A 14,014-nucleotide genomic window follows, 5' to 3' on the forward strand; every position below is an offset into this window, starting at 1 on the left:
TTGTGGCGCGGGGCCCGCTGGGGCGCCAAGCGGGGAAGACACCCCTACCTCCGCAGAAGGGGGGTGCGCGCGGCGCCGGCCCCGGCCCCGCCGAGCGCGCAGCCACCCCAGGTGCGCCGTGGGAGGTCGGGTCCCTGTGGGACCGCAGCAGAGCGGGCGCTAGGGGCCCAGGGCTGGTGAGCGCGCGCGAGGCGGAACCAGGAAGCGGAGCGCGCGCGGGACTGCCGGCGGCGCGCGTCTCCGGGCCTCCGCGTGCGAGCGGCGCGCGCGCCCCCGCGGGCCCCAACGGGAGGAGAGTCGGCGGCCGGAGCCGTCACCCCAGGCGGGGACAGCGCAGGCGACTCCTCGCGGCGGCCCGGCCGAGGGAGGGAGGGAGCGAGCGGGCGGGCGGGCGAGCCAGACAGCGGGGCCGGAGCAGCCGCGGACGCCCGAGGGGCCGAGCGAGGTAGGAGCTGCGGGCGAGCCCTGGGCCCGGGGTCGGGGGAGCCAGGCCGGGGAGCCAGCCCGGATGGGGCCCGCGCTCTAGTCGCCAGCCGCCCGGCAGTGCCGCGCCGCCGCCATCTCTCCCGGGCCGCGGTGGCTGCGCCCTGGGCGAGGGGCGCGCACGGGGAGAGGGGGTCCAGGAGGGCTGCCGGGGAGGCTGGGGGAGATGCGGGGCTCGCGAAGGGGGCGTGCGGATGCCGCGGCGCGGCGGGGGGCGTGCGCTTTCAAGGCTGTGTGCGCGTGTGCCCGAGTGGGTGTGTGAGGACCCCGCGCCGACCCCTAGGAGCTTAGGGGGCTACTGTCAGCCGCCTCACACCTTAACGTTGCAATTCCGAATAGCCCCAGCCGTCTCCTTGCTTTAACTTCTTTTTTTCAACAGAGGTGCCCGGACTCCCAGGGATAAGATGAACCTGCGGGGGTGCCTGGTGCAGTGGGGGGCATTAGCAAAGCTTCAAGAAACAGGGCCTTATAAGGAGTCAAGACAACAAATACGAACGTTTTGATATGACTCTGGGGGGCGGGATCCCTCATCAGGACCCGCCAGGCCTGGGCACACTGTGCGTGTGCCGGTGGGATGCAATGTGCTTTTTCTTTCTAGCCAGGGGTAAAGGGTTAAAAGTGCTCCTGGTGTCGGGGGTAGATATGGAGAGTCGAAGGGGAGTTGTTGTATCACAAAAGCTGGTCTGAGGCTAAAGGAATCTGGCATGATGGTCAGGGTGATCAAAGAGGAAAGAACTTGAGTGGAGCAAGAGGCGTTTGCAAACACTTGTAGCCAGCAGTGATGGAAAAGGCAAAGAAGAAAAACAAGTGCCAGCTTTTAGGAAGACGGGATTAATGAAAACCACAAGAATTTTAAAGGCTGAAAGAGATAGGGATTCTCTGTTTCCCAAAGAGCCAGGGTCAGTTCTTTTCTTCTTGGGCCCTGTGATCCCGCCATACCTTCTATTGTGCCAAAAGTGGGTCAAAGAATGTAAGAGCTGGAAAGGAACCCAGCGATGATGCCACATTCTTTTATTGTACAAATGAGGAAACTGAGGCCCAGATAGGTGGAGTAAGTGGCCTGCTCAGGTGACATGATTGTTGAATAGTCGATTCATGCTCTTCCCAAAGCACCAAGCAGTGTATAGTTCTCCATCTAGATGCAGTTCCATACATTTTCTCTGCAGTGCCCTCAGGGAATGCCTGAATGCCCTCAGGGAATGGCCTCTGAAAGGGCCAGCCTGACACCGAATATCATACTTAGGCTTATGTCATTTTTTTCAGTCTTCAAGTGGTGTTTATGGTCTGCTTGTAGCTTAGGTTTCCAGAGCTATTGGATAGCTGCCTGGGTCATAATAAGCTTTCAGCTGTTGGGTCTACATTGTTTCAAATAATTTTGTTATCGTTCAATTAAGATCATAGAATTTTTCGTCTTTCCCCAACATTCTGTTAGTGTCCATTTGCCTAGATTATATTGCGTTATATTAATTCCCTGTCAGTTCCTAGGTGAGGGTGTATTTTATTGAGTGTGCCTTTCATGTTTTAAAATTTCATTTTGTCACACTGTAAATATTGGATTGGTACTGATCATTTCAAATGGGGAGAATCTTATTGATTGATTTTATTTTAAGGCTTCGGCTGTTTGTTTATTCATTTGGGTACCAGTTTCTGTCTCATGGAAGATCACAGCTGTTAGAATGGACAGGGCTAAATGAGAGAAGGGGCTGCTGATTTTAAGAAAAACTTCCTATGTGGCAGTTTGTGATATCTGTTACATTTAATTAAAACAACACCACACCGTGGGTCAGGTAAGTGCATTATCTAGTAGGTGGCTTGTTTTATACTGTAGCCTCTGGAAGATGAAATTTTAAGCTCCGGGTTGAGACACAGGGAAGGAATGGAGAGATTTTTTTTTTTGGTAAAGCAAACCATCAGAAAAAAGAAAAAGTTGATTTCTATCACCAGCAGTTTAGTTATTGCACAACTTGGAGCTAAACTCTCTGCAAAATCTTTGCTGTATACCCAAGTAAATAAATTATCCCATCTTCTCGTTAGTTCTCACCTTTTCAGTACTTGTATTTTTTGCCAACAGGATATTAATATGGATTGTGTTAAGAAATTGAAGGTGGATATGTTTCTTAAGTGTGTACTTCATAATATGTATGATAGTAGGAGAAAAATGTGCTATCATGGTTTGGAGTGTTACAACATAAATATTTTGGTCAACACTTCCTATCCTGCTCTGACTTTTCATCTCATCTCCATTTTCTTCCTTTCAGTTGATTGTTTTTATGTCATTTACATATGTAAAAGCCACATCAAGCCTAAAGTTGCCATTTATTACCTTTTGATACTTAGGTCAAGTTTTTTCAAATCATAGTATTGTTAGTATTCAAATTACCGGTAATTTGTGTTAGGCTTATATATTATGAATCCATTTGTTGTGGTTTATTTGGCTTGTTGTTATGTACGTAGGTGACACAGGTCGTCTCATTGTAAAAAGAAAGATGTTTTAAGCAGGTAAATAACATGCTCAAGATTAGATACAGGTTGCAGGGGGAATCAAAGGAAGCCTAACTATTTTCCTGCCCTCCAAACATGCCTGTATCTCATAAAGTTACTCACAGATTTCTGGACATTCTATTTGTGACACATTTTTTCCCTTTGTATTAAGAGTGTAGATTACCACATTATTCCTACAAAAGGAAGCAGAATAACCCTAGTTTATATGATTTTTCTGATAATTTGAAACTTATTCTTTTAAAAAGCTATCTGGCAGTTCCAGGTTGCTGAACTCTTCAGAAGAATATCCTTTTATTGGTTTGCTACAATAAAGTATCAGACTACTTTAACTGTGGCACTTAACAAAAATAACGCTTAAAAGTTAGCTCTTCAAATGTGTGGTATTTAAAGGAAAAAAAGTTTTAATTCTGAGATTCGTGAATAGAACTCTTCTAAAATCATTTTTTCCCCCCTGCAATGTTGAAAACACCACAATTTTATACTTACTTCTGGGAATAAGAAAGTCAAATTTAACAATCTAGTTTCCATCAATCAGCCAGTTTTTGTACTTAAATTTAAGTTGTAAGCATCATAGTGATAAACATTTTTTAGAAATTGTGTTCACTCTTAATTATAATGGCCTTATTTGAAGTAAAATCTTTTTTTTTTTGTTTTTTTAAAGAAAAAGATGGAGTTTCACCATGATGCCCAGGCTGATCTTGAACTCCTGACCTCAGGTGATCCACCACCTCAGCCTCCCAAAGTGCTAGGATTAGAGGCGTGAGCCATCGAGCCCGGCCTGAAGTAAAATCTTGACATTGGATGTTTTGTTAATGATGATCCTCTGCTACTGGAAAGCTATGCTAGTTTGGAGAAGATTTTACACATCTAAATCCATACTGTTTAGAAGAGTCATTTACAGGTATTAGATTTTTAGTGGGTTGAATGAGACCCTCACTTTGAATGGTTTCAGAGTTTAAATGACGTTTTATTACTTTGTTAGTTTGGGTCACACCCATGACTTCCTTGGAAGGTATCTTTGAGGTTTGGTTTCCTTTTTTTTTTAAATGGTAATATTGGGGTGGGGGTGCTTCCTGTTTGTATTTTCAAAATTAGGTCCACATGTTAACCTTCTTGTAGTGTCACATTTTTATTTTAAACTTATAAAGACAAACATCAGATGCCATGTGGTTTGTCTGTGACCCGTGGCGCTACTCCATGACAGCTTTACTGAGTGAAGCCTGAATATCCAGCCTGGAAGGCAAGATGTTCTTGTCTTTCCCTAACTCTCTTCAAGGTTTAACAGCCTTGCAAGGAGTTTTAGAAGAGCAAGGAAAGTACAATTAACAGAAAAATGGAGGTGCTGCTCTCTTGTTTCCTCGCAGGTACTTGGAAAAGGTACAGCAGTAAGATAGAGTTGAAACGTTATGTAGAGCCTTGAATGTCGGTGCTTCAAAGAGGATTTGCCCTAGGTTTACGTGAGAAAGAATCCCATGTATTATATGAAGTAGGAATGGTAGCCATCTTTCTGGACTAGCCTAAAAGCCATACACAGTGTCATGGAAAAGAATTAAGAACGAGGAGAAATTTAGCAGAGCTCAAGAGGAATCACCTTCAGCCTTAAAACTCTTCCCTGACTCTCTCAGATAACTTTTAAGTGGTCGGTCACTTTTATTTATTATTATTATTATTATTATTTTTTAATTTAATTTTTTTTTTTTTTTGAGACAGAGTTTCACTCTTGTTACCCAAGCTGGAGTGCAATGGCGCGATCTCAGCTCACCGCAACCTCCGCCTCCTGGGTTCAGGCAATTCTCCTGCCTCAGCCTCCTGAGTAGCTGGGATTACAGGCACGTGCCACCATGCCCAGCTAATTTTTTGTATTTTTAGTAGAGACGGGGTTTCACCATGTTGGCCAGGATGATCTCGATCTCTTGACCTCGTGATCCACCCACCTCGGCCTCCCAAAGTGCTGGGATTACAGGCTTGAGCCACCGCGCCCGGCCACTTTTAATAAAAACTTTGGAAAATAGGTTAAATGGAGCCTCGAGAAATATGTATAGATTGTTTTGATGATTAAAGCAAATGTTCTTTTCCTTGCCTTTAACTTGCTTTATTCTAAGGAGTGTAATGACTAAATAGACTCCTAATTGAACAGACATTCAGATGTGTTTGCAGTTTAGGGGGAGTTTACCTCTTCTAACTTTTCATTTAGTAAATGACGTTACTAAGAGTAGTATTGCCTTAGCATGGTGCACAGTTTTGTACAATTCAATTTGCAAATGAAGTTAATGCTTGGAGTATCTTGACTTCCCGTTCCCCTAGTGCGCCAATATTCAAGAAACGAGAAGTTGAGAAGTTGTAATTTGTCACATATAGGATGTTTCCTTCTTTAGGTTTATTCATAATAACAATGTCCATTTTCACATGTATGATACCACTGAGATGATGAATACCTGTATTGATTGATAAAGAACATTTATCTTTTTCTACTTTCTTTTGGAAGCTAGCTTGCAAAACCTACTACAACATACACTCTTCATATATTCTTCTGTTACCTTTGGCACCCTGAATAACCTTTTAAAAATTTTTTGCACCTTTCTATTATGAAGAGAAATAGCTTCATATTCTATGCTAGTTTTTTGAGATGCTTGTGCTGACTCATTTTTAAAAATTATACTAAGATGTAGAGCATAGTTTGAGAGCAGTAATGAGATTCTCAGAAAATATGAGAACTTTCCTTTCTGACTAGTTAGAGAAAGGTTGGGGAAGACAAGGGGAAATACATCAATGAGCCAATCACTTGTTGTTTGTTGGGATTAATTTTGTGACTAATATTTTTAATGCCCATCAGGCTAGTAAATGTGAATTTGGCTTTACCCTGTAATGATAACAGGACAAACCCAACAGGTTTCTAATATTGCTTGTTTTCCCCTGGTAGGGGATTTCTTTGCATATGGGAAATCAGGCCAAAGTTGCCAGTAACAGCCACATCCATGATTTGTATTAAAAATAACTATTCATCATACTGGGCTAGAGCTCTGCTTAATGTGGCTCACCTGGGAAGATGTTCTGATTATGTCTTTCATCATTATGATGCCACCTTTCAAGAAGTGAGCAATTAGCAAGTCCTTCAAATTATGGTCAAAACCCAGAGTTTGAGAAAATGTTCCCATGCCTTCAAGTATGAAGATAATAAAAATATGACCTAATGCTTACTGTTCACTGACAGACATTGTTTTCAGCTCTTGCCATGTTTTAACTCGTGATTCTCAGAGGAGTGGGTATGATTCCTAGATGGAAGATGAAGAAATGACCACAGAGAAGTTAAGCAACTTGTCCAGGGTCACATTGCTAGCTGCATCCCTATAGTATACGGCAAAGGCGAGCCGGCCACTGCCACTTTGTTGTAAGACATTTTGTTTCTTTCAGGCTTATATTTCTTTATTTGTGTTCCAAAATGGACTCTTATTGGTTTTTGAATAGAGAATATTTTTATATGTTTAGGATTTTTTTTAACGTTGATGAAGATGGTTACAAATATTTTTCCTATTAGAGTATATAATTCTGGTGGAAATTATATTAAAGCAGAGAAAGTCTTAATTTGTATGATAAGTTGTCTTTTGTTCTTCCCCTAGCATTACCATACACATCACAGAAGAAGAGCTATAAACTGTTTCCTTGGCCTCTGTTTACAAACCAAAGGATGATTTGTGCCAGTGTAGTGGGTTCATGTTGACATACGCGTCTCTACCAAGAACTCAGCAGTACAATGCATTCTATTTACAACTTTATTTTGAGGGGATTTCTGGTCCTATTCTTGTTTTATTAAAGCTTTTTAGAGCTGTTAGTCATGATTTCTGAGATAGATTTAAGAATTTTACTTATTTGGGCTAATTTATTATCATTATTTATTTATTTATTTTTTGAGATGGAGTCTCACTCTGTTGCTCATGCTGGAGTGTAGTGGTGCAACACTGGTTCACGGCAACCTCCGCCTCCTGTGTTCAAGTGATTCTCCTGTCTCAGCCTCCCAAGTGGCTGGGATTACAGGTGTGTGCCACCATGCCCAGCTAATTTTTTATCTCTTTAGTAGAGACAGGGTTTTGCCATGTTGGCCAGGCTGGTCTTGAACTCCTGACCTTGTGATATGCTCGCCTCAGCTTCCCAAAGTGCTGGATTACAAGGGTGAGCCACTGCACCCAGCCTATTTGGGCTGATTTTTAATGCAACTGAACTATTGTGTGTCTAGAGCTCTGCAAAGGCCATTAGAAAATAGTCTCAGAATTTTTTTTTTTTTTTTTTTTTTTTTTCATTTATGATGCTTACTTTCTCTCAGCACTTTTCCTTGGGAGTAGATTGTGAAGTTGAGTCTTGGAGACAGAATTCACAACCCTAAAGCATAGTGATTTGACTTTGGGAGATCAAGTCACAGACAAGAAGAACTTCAATTCCCTGTGCAGAGAGTATAAACTTGTTCAAATAAACAGAGGATGTTAGCTTCCAGGATTGTCAACTGTCACCTTTGACCAAGGTTGAATTTTCTTTGAATGTTGACAGAAGTTACAATGTCAGTGGAAAAAGCTTAATGTGAGGTATCTATAACTCAGAATTTCCTTATGTTTGTGTCAGTGAGATCCTGCAATTAAAACTGTTTCTTTTTTTCTAAGTCTGATGAGTTTTAAAAGTCTTCACTGGGGTTTTCCAGCCTTTAGGTGAGACTAAGTTAAAAAGTTTGTGAAAAACTATTTTTTATTGTCTAAAAATCAGAGACTAGGCTGGACGCAGTGGCTCACACCTGTAATCCCAGCACTTTGGGAGGCCGAGGTGGGTGGATCACTTGAGGTCAGGAGTTGGAGACCAGCCTGGCCAACATAGTGAAACCCTGGATCTACTAAAAATACAAAAATTAGCCGGGTGTGGTGGCGCATGCCTGTAATCCCAGCTACTCCGGTGGCTGAGGCAGAAGAATCTCTTGAACCTAGGAGGCGGAGGTTACAGTGGGCTGAGATCACACCATTGCACGTCGGCCTGGGCAACAGAGCAAGACTTCGTCTCAAAATGAATAAATAAATAAATAAAATTCAGAAGCTGTAGCTGGTGGCAAGCCACTGTCTTTGGAGGAGTAGGATTTAAAAAATCTAACCTGAGGCCAGGCGTGGTGGCTCCAAGCACGTTGGAGGCCAAGGCGGGCGGATCACCTGAGGTCGGGAGTTCAAGACCAGCCTGACCAGCATGGTGAAACCCCGTCTTTATTTAAAAAAAAAAAAAATCTTATTTTAAATAAATTTAAAAATAAAAATCTAACCTGGGCTAAATGTTAAGCTACATTCATACATGTCATTGTAGCCTTTATAGAAAGAAACTTGAACACTTAATCTCTTAAAGTACTCAAAATTGGAATTCATCAGCTTTGTAATATAGCATTTATTCTACAATATATTAATCGTTTTAAATAGGTAAAATGTTCTTTTAGAAATAATGCTAATTCTATTTTTTTGTTTTGTTTGATGTTTCTGAAAATCTTTTGGTGATCTTTTAGATTTAGGAAAAGTAGCAAGTTAGAGATCTACAGAAATCTACAGCTCTTTACAAAATGAAACAGTTCAACCCTGTGAATTTGTTTTCAGGATTTGAGATCTGTTTCTGATGCTGGAAAGGTGAGACTCCTACCTCATTTCTGATAGAAAGTGAGGGAGAGCTATGTATAGTGAGAACTGGATACTAGATTCTTACCCCAAAAGGTACAGAAGGTTTCACATGTAGGGATACAATGTAAATTGTCCCTCTTTTTGTATTTTTCTTTGGTTATTGTTTGTTATGTAACTATAGTCATGTGTGACTTAATGGTACATGGTGACAAAGTTCTAAGAACTGCATTAGGCATTTTTGTCATTGTGAGACCATCATAGAGGGTAACTACACAAACCTAGATGACAGACGCTACTCCGCAGCTGGGCTGTGTGGTAAAGCCTATTGCTCCTAGACTACAGACCTGTATAACATGTTACTGTATTGAATGTTGTAGGCAATTGTAACACGGGTAAATTTGTGTAACTAAACATATCTAAATATAGAAAAGGTACAGTAAAAAAAAAGGCATGAAAGATCAAAAATGGTAAATCTGTATAAGGTACTTACCATGAATGGAGCTTGCAGGACTGGAAGTTGCTCTGGGGAACTCAGTGAGTGAATGGTGAGTGAATGTGAAGGCCTAGGACATTACTGTAGACTTGATAAATACTGCCTGCTTAGGCTACACTAAATGTATTTTGAAAATTGTTCCTTTCTTCAATAATAAATTAACCTAGTGTATTGTGGTGCTTTTACTTTGTAAACTTTGTACTTTTTTTTTTTTTTTTTGAGTTGGAGTCTTTCTCCTATCACGCAGGCTGGAATGCAATGGCACAATCTGGGCTCACTGCAACCTCCACCTTCCAGATTCAAGAGATTCTCCTTCCTCAGCCTCCCGAGTAGCTGGGATTATAGGCATGTGCCACCATACCCAGCTTTTTTTTTTTTTTTTCGTATTTTTAGTAGAGATGGGATTTCACCATGTTGGCCAGGCTGGTCTTGAACTTCTGATCTCAGGTGATCCACCTGCCTTGGCCTCCCAAAGTGCTGGGATTATAGGTGTGAGCCACTGTGCCTGGCCAACTTTTTACTTTTTTACACTTTTAAACTCTTTTGTAATAACACTTAGCTTTAACGTAAACATGTACAGCTGTACAATATTTTCTTTCTTTATGTTTTTATTCTGTTAGCTTTTCTTTTAAAAAAAAAAATTTCAAAACTTTAAAAATGTTTTCTTAAACATGAAGACATAAACACACACACCTAGACCTACACAGGGCCAGGGTCATCAATATCACTGTCCTGCACCTCCACATCTTGTCCCACTGAAAGGTCTTCAGGGGCAGTAACACATGTGGAGCTGTCCTCTCTGTGATAACAATGCCTCCTGAAGGACCTGCCTGAGGCTGTTTTACAGCTAACTTTTTTGTATAAGTAGAAGGAGAATAGTCTAAAATCACGATAAAAAGTATAGTAAATACATAAACCAGTAACATAGGCATTCATTATCACTGTCAAGTGTTATGTACTGCACAGAATTGTATGTACTAGACTTTCATATGACTAGCAGTGCAGTGGGTTTGTTTACACCAGCATGGCCACAAACATGTGAGTCATGCATTGCATTACAACATTATGATGGCTACAGCGTCACTAGGGGAGAGGAATTTTTCAGCTACATGATCATCTTATGGGACTACAGTCATCTATGTGGTCTAGTGCTGACTGAAACGTCATTATGTGGTGCCTGACTGCATATATGAAAACCCCGAGTGTAGTCATGTTTTACAAATGAGTTTCTCTTGCAGTGAGTTTAAATATCAAGTAAAAATACTAATTTCATTGTAATGTATGTAGAAATTGGCCTTTCTCCTCATGTTGAAGGTATCAAAACAAAATAGAAAATATTTGGCTTCCTTAGTGGCATGGCTGCAATTCACATGCCGAGTTGGTGATGAAGCAAGATCCCTTGACTTTGCAATACCAGAAAAATGCATATAATTAAAAAAAAAAAATAGAGACAGGGGTCTTGCTATGTTTCCCAGGCGATCCCTCCCACCCCCACCCTCACTCTACCCCCACCTCCACCTCCCACAGTGTTGGGATTACAAGAGTGGGCCACTGTGCTGTGCCAAAAAGCATGTAATTGTAAGGAATGAGTTCTTTTTTTTTCTTTTTTTTTTTTTTTTTGCTCTGTTGCCCAGGATGAATGAAGTGTGCCAGGAATGGGTCCTTAAGTAAGACAGCTTATTACTTTAGGCACACATTTAAAATTTTGTCCAAAAATGTGATATTCTCAAATTTTATGGTTTTGAATTTTATTTATTATTTTAATTTATTACTATTTTTTAAAGAGTGGGGTCTCACTGTGTTGCCCTGGCTGGTCTCTAAGCCCTGAGCTCAAGTGATACTCCCACCTCAGCCTCCAGAGTAGATGGGACTGCAGGTGTAAGCCACTGAGCTAGGCTGGTTTTGAATTTTTTTTTCTTTTTAAAAAATTTTTTATCTATCAAATCAGTGGTATTGCATGGTTTTGAATTTGATTACCCAAACGTGAAGACGTCTAGTTTGCACAGAACTTTACATTACATTCCAGTTATATTGGTAAATTTGAACAGGCTATAAGCGACTTTAATAAATAACTGATAAAAGAAGACATATAGATTTTATTGTAGATACATATACATCTTCTTATATACACATAAATATTTAGAACTTCTTTATGTCAGAAAGCTTGCCACTTGCCACCAAAGGTAAGTGGCAAAATAAAAAAAAATTTCTAACGTGACAAAGCATTATGGGTAAATATTCTTAATATATAAATAATCTATATAAATAGTAAGAAAAAGATGATTCCCATAATGGAAAATGAACAAAAGAAGTAATACAAATAGCCGATAATCATATTAAACAGTGTTCACTCACACTAGAAATCAAGAAATGTGAATAAAAATGACAGTTTTTTTCAGTTAACATTTATGAAGACTAAAAATTTTGAAAAATGAGAGCAGTGTTTCTTGGGAATGTGGGGAACTGGACTTTCATACTCATTGGTTGGAATGAAAATTGGTGCTTTTTTTGGAAGGCAGTTTGATATATGTATTGAGAGCCTTAAAAGAGAGCATACCCTTTGACTTAGTAGTTTCATTTAGATGAACTTCATTCTAGGACATAATCTGAAATACGTTTAAAGATTTGTATGAAAGGATATTCCTCACAGTGTTATTTAAAATAGTAATAAATTGGAAAAAATCTTGGTGTTTGCATTGGAGGTTTAATAAACTAAATCATTTGTTACACCTGTGTATAGCTGTCCAATGGAATACTATTCAGCTTTTTAAATTATGTTATAAAACAATATTTAATGACCACAAAATTCGCTATATATTACTAAATGAAAAATCAAATTACAAACAATCATATACAGTTGTGCCTGGAGAAAAGAATAAGCATTGAGAAAAGATTTCTTCTGGGTCGTGGAGTTCCAAGTGTGTGTGTGCTTTCTAGTACCTTTCCATTTTTCTTTTTTTTTTTTTTTGAGACGGAGTTTCGCTCTTGTTACCCAGGCTGGAGTGCAATGGCACGATCTCGGCTCACCGCAACCTCTGCTTCCTGGGTTCAGGCAATTCTCCTGCCTCATCCTCCTGAGTAGCTGGGATTACAGGCACGCACCACCATGCCCAGCTAATGTTTTGTATTTTTAGTAGAGACGGGGTTTCACCATGTTGACCAGGATGGTCTCGATCTCTTGACCTCGTGATCCACCCGCCTCGGCCTCCCAAAGTGCTAGGATTACAGGCTTGAGCCACCGCGCCCGGCCTCCATTTTTCTATAATAAACAGATATGGCTGGGTACAGTGGCTCATTCCTATATTTCCAGCACTTTGGGAAGCTAAGGTGGGAGGATCACTTGAGTCCAGGAGTTCAAGATCAGCATGGGCAACATAGCAAGAGTCCATCTCTACAAAAAATTTAAAAATTAGCTGGGCATGGTGGCGCATGCCTGTAGTCTCAGCTACTTGGGAAGATGAGGTGGAGGATCACTTGCACCTGGGAGTTCGAGGCTGCAGTGAGCTGTGGTCAAGCCACTACACTGATCCTGGGTAACAGAGTGAGACCCTGTCTCAAAAACAACAAATAAAAACAAACAAAAAATATGGTAATACAGGGAATCCTTTTGTAATCAAGAAAACAATTGTCTTTAAAATGGTTTTGTATTTTGATTTACCTTAGAATTTGGAATTTGTTTTTTGTTTCAGTGTTTTCTTTTTAGAAGCAGAAAAAGGAGTTTGTGATGTTTTTGTTAAATATTTGGTATAGTGTCCTATTCTTTGACATCATTCGTGGAACTATATTAAAATAATCATAATTCCATTTAACATTTTAGAGTTAAAATAATTTGAACTTTAGGACTGAGTTATTTCCTATGCTTGGTGGTAGCCATATTTTTACACAGAAGCTAATGGAGAATTACATATACATATTTTTTTGAGGCAGAGTTTCACTCTTGTTGCCCAGGCTGGAGTGCAATGGCACCATCTTGGCTCACCGCAACCTCCAGCTACCAGGTTCAAGCCATTCTCCTACCTCAGCCTCTCCCATAGCTGGGATTACAGGCATGCGCCACCACGCCTGGCTAATTTTTTGTACTTTTAGTAGAGATGGGGTTTCTCCATGTTGGTCAGACTGCTGTTGAACTCCCGATGTCAGGTGATCCACCCACCTTGGCCTCCCAAAGTGCTGGGATCACAGGCATGAGCCACCAAGCCCGGCGTGGGTTTATTTTTTTTTATAATTCCATTAGTTACACTTAATGACTTCTCTAAATATGTATTACGGTACTCATTTGGGAATATCTGGTAAAGGAAATCTCTAGGGAAAGATACTTTCTCTTGGGTTTAAGTCATTGCTAATACCCAAGATTTATGTTTTTGCCTTAATTAAATTCACATTAAATTGTTTCTTTGTAACTAGAATTACGGTTTAAAAGCATTTTCCTGCATGGACAACATGCAAGACCCTATCTCTACAAAAAATAAAAATATTAGCACGGGGTGCTGGTGTACACCTATAGTCCCAGCTGCTCAGGAGGTTGAGGTTGGAGGATTGTTTGAGCCTGGGAGGTGGAGGCTGCAGTGAGCTGTGATCGCTCCCCTGTACTCTATCCTGGGTGACAGAGCAAGACTCTGTCTCAAAAGAAAAAAAAAAAAAGAATTGCAACACTTTAAGGAGTTTAAAGAAGAGGAATGAAAGTGAATTATGAGTTGATATTTCAAAAGAATTTTTTTTTTTTTTTTTTTTTTGAGATGGAGTTTCGCTCTTGTTACCCAGGGTGGAGTGCAATGGCGCGATCTCGGCTCACCGCAACCTCCGCTTCCTGGGTTCAGGCAATTCTCCTGCCTCAGCCTCCTGAGTAGCTGGGATTACAGGCACACGCCACCATGCCCAGCTAATTTTTTGTAATTTTAGTAGAGAC

The 14,014-nt window shown here is 40.8% G+C and overlaps 1 protein-coding gene across 1 annotated transcript in view; it reads left to right on the forward strand.

Annotated features, from left to right (window-relative positions):
* Window positions 1–264: 264 nt before the first annotated feature.
* Window positions 265–14,014, forward strand: part of LOC116552776 (signal transducer and activator of transcription 5B) — an 81,892-nt gene continuing 68,142 nt past the window's right edge. Inside the window, exon 1 of the mRNA XM_032279624.1 lies at window positions 265–445. The gene's annotated coding sequence lies outside the window, so the exon portion shown is untranslated. The remainder of the gene's footprint in view (window positions 446–14,014) is intronic.

The sequence above is a fragment of the Sapajus apella genome, unplaced genomic scaffold (assembly GCF_009761245.1).
Source record: "Sapajus apella isolate SASKATOON/1434 unplaced genomic scaffold, GSC_monkey_1.0 scaffold12, whole genome shotgun sequence".
NCBI classification, from domain to species: Eukaryota; Metazoa; Chordata; class Mammalia; order Primates; family Cebidae; genus Sapajus; species Sapajus apella.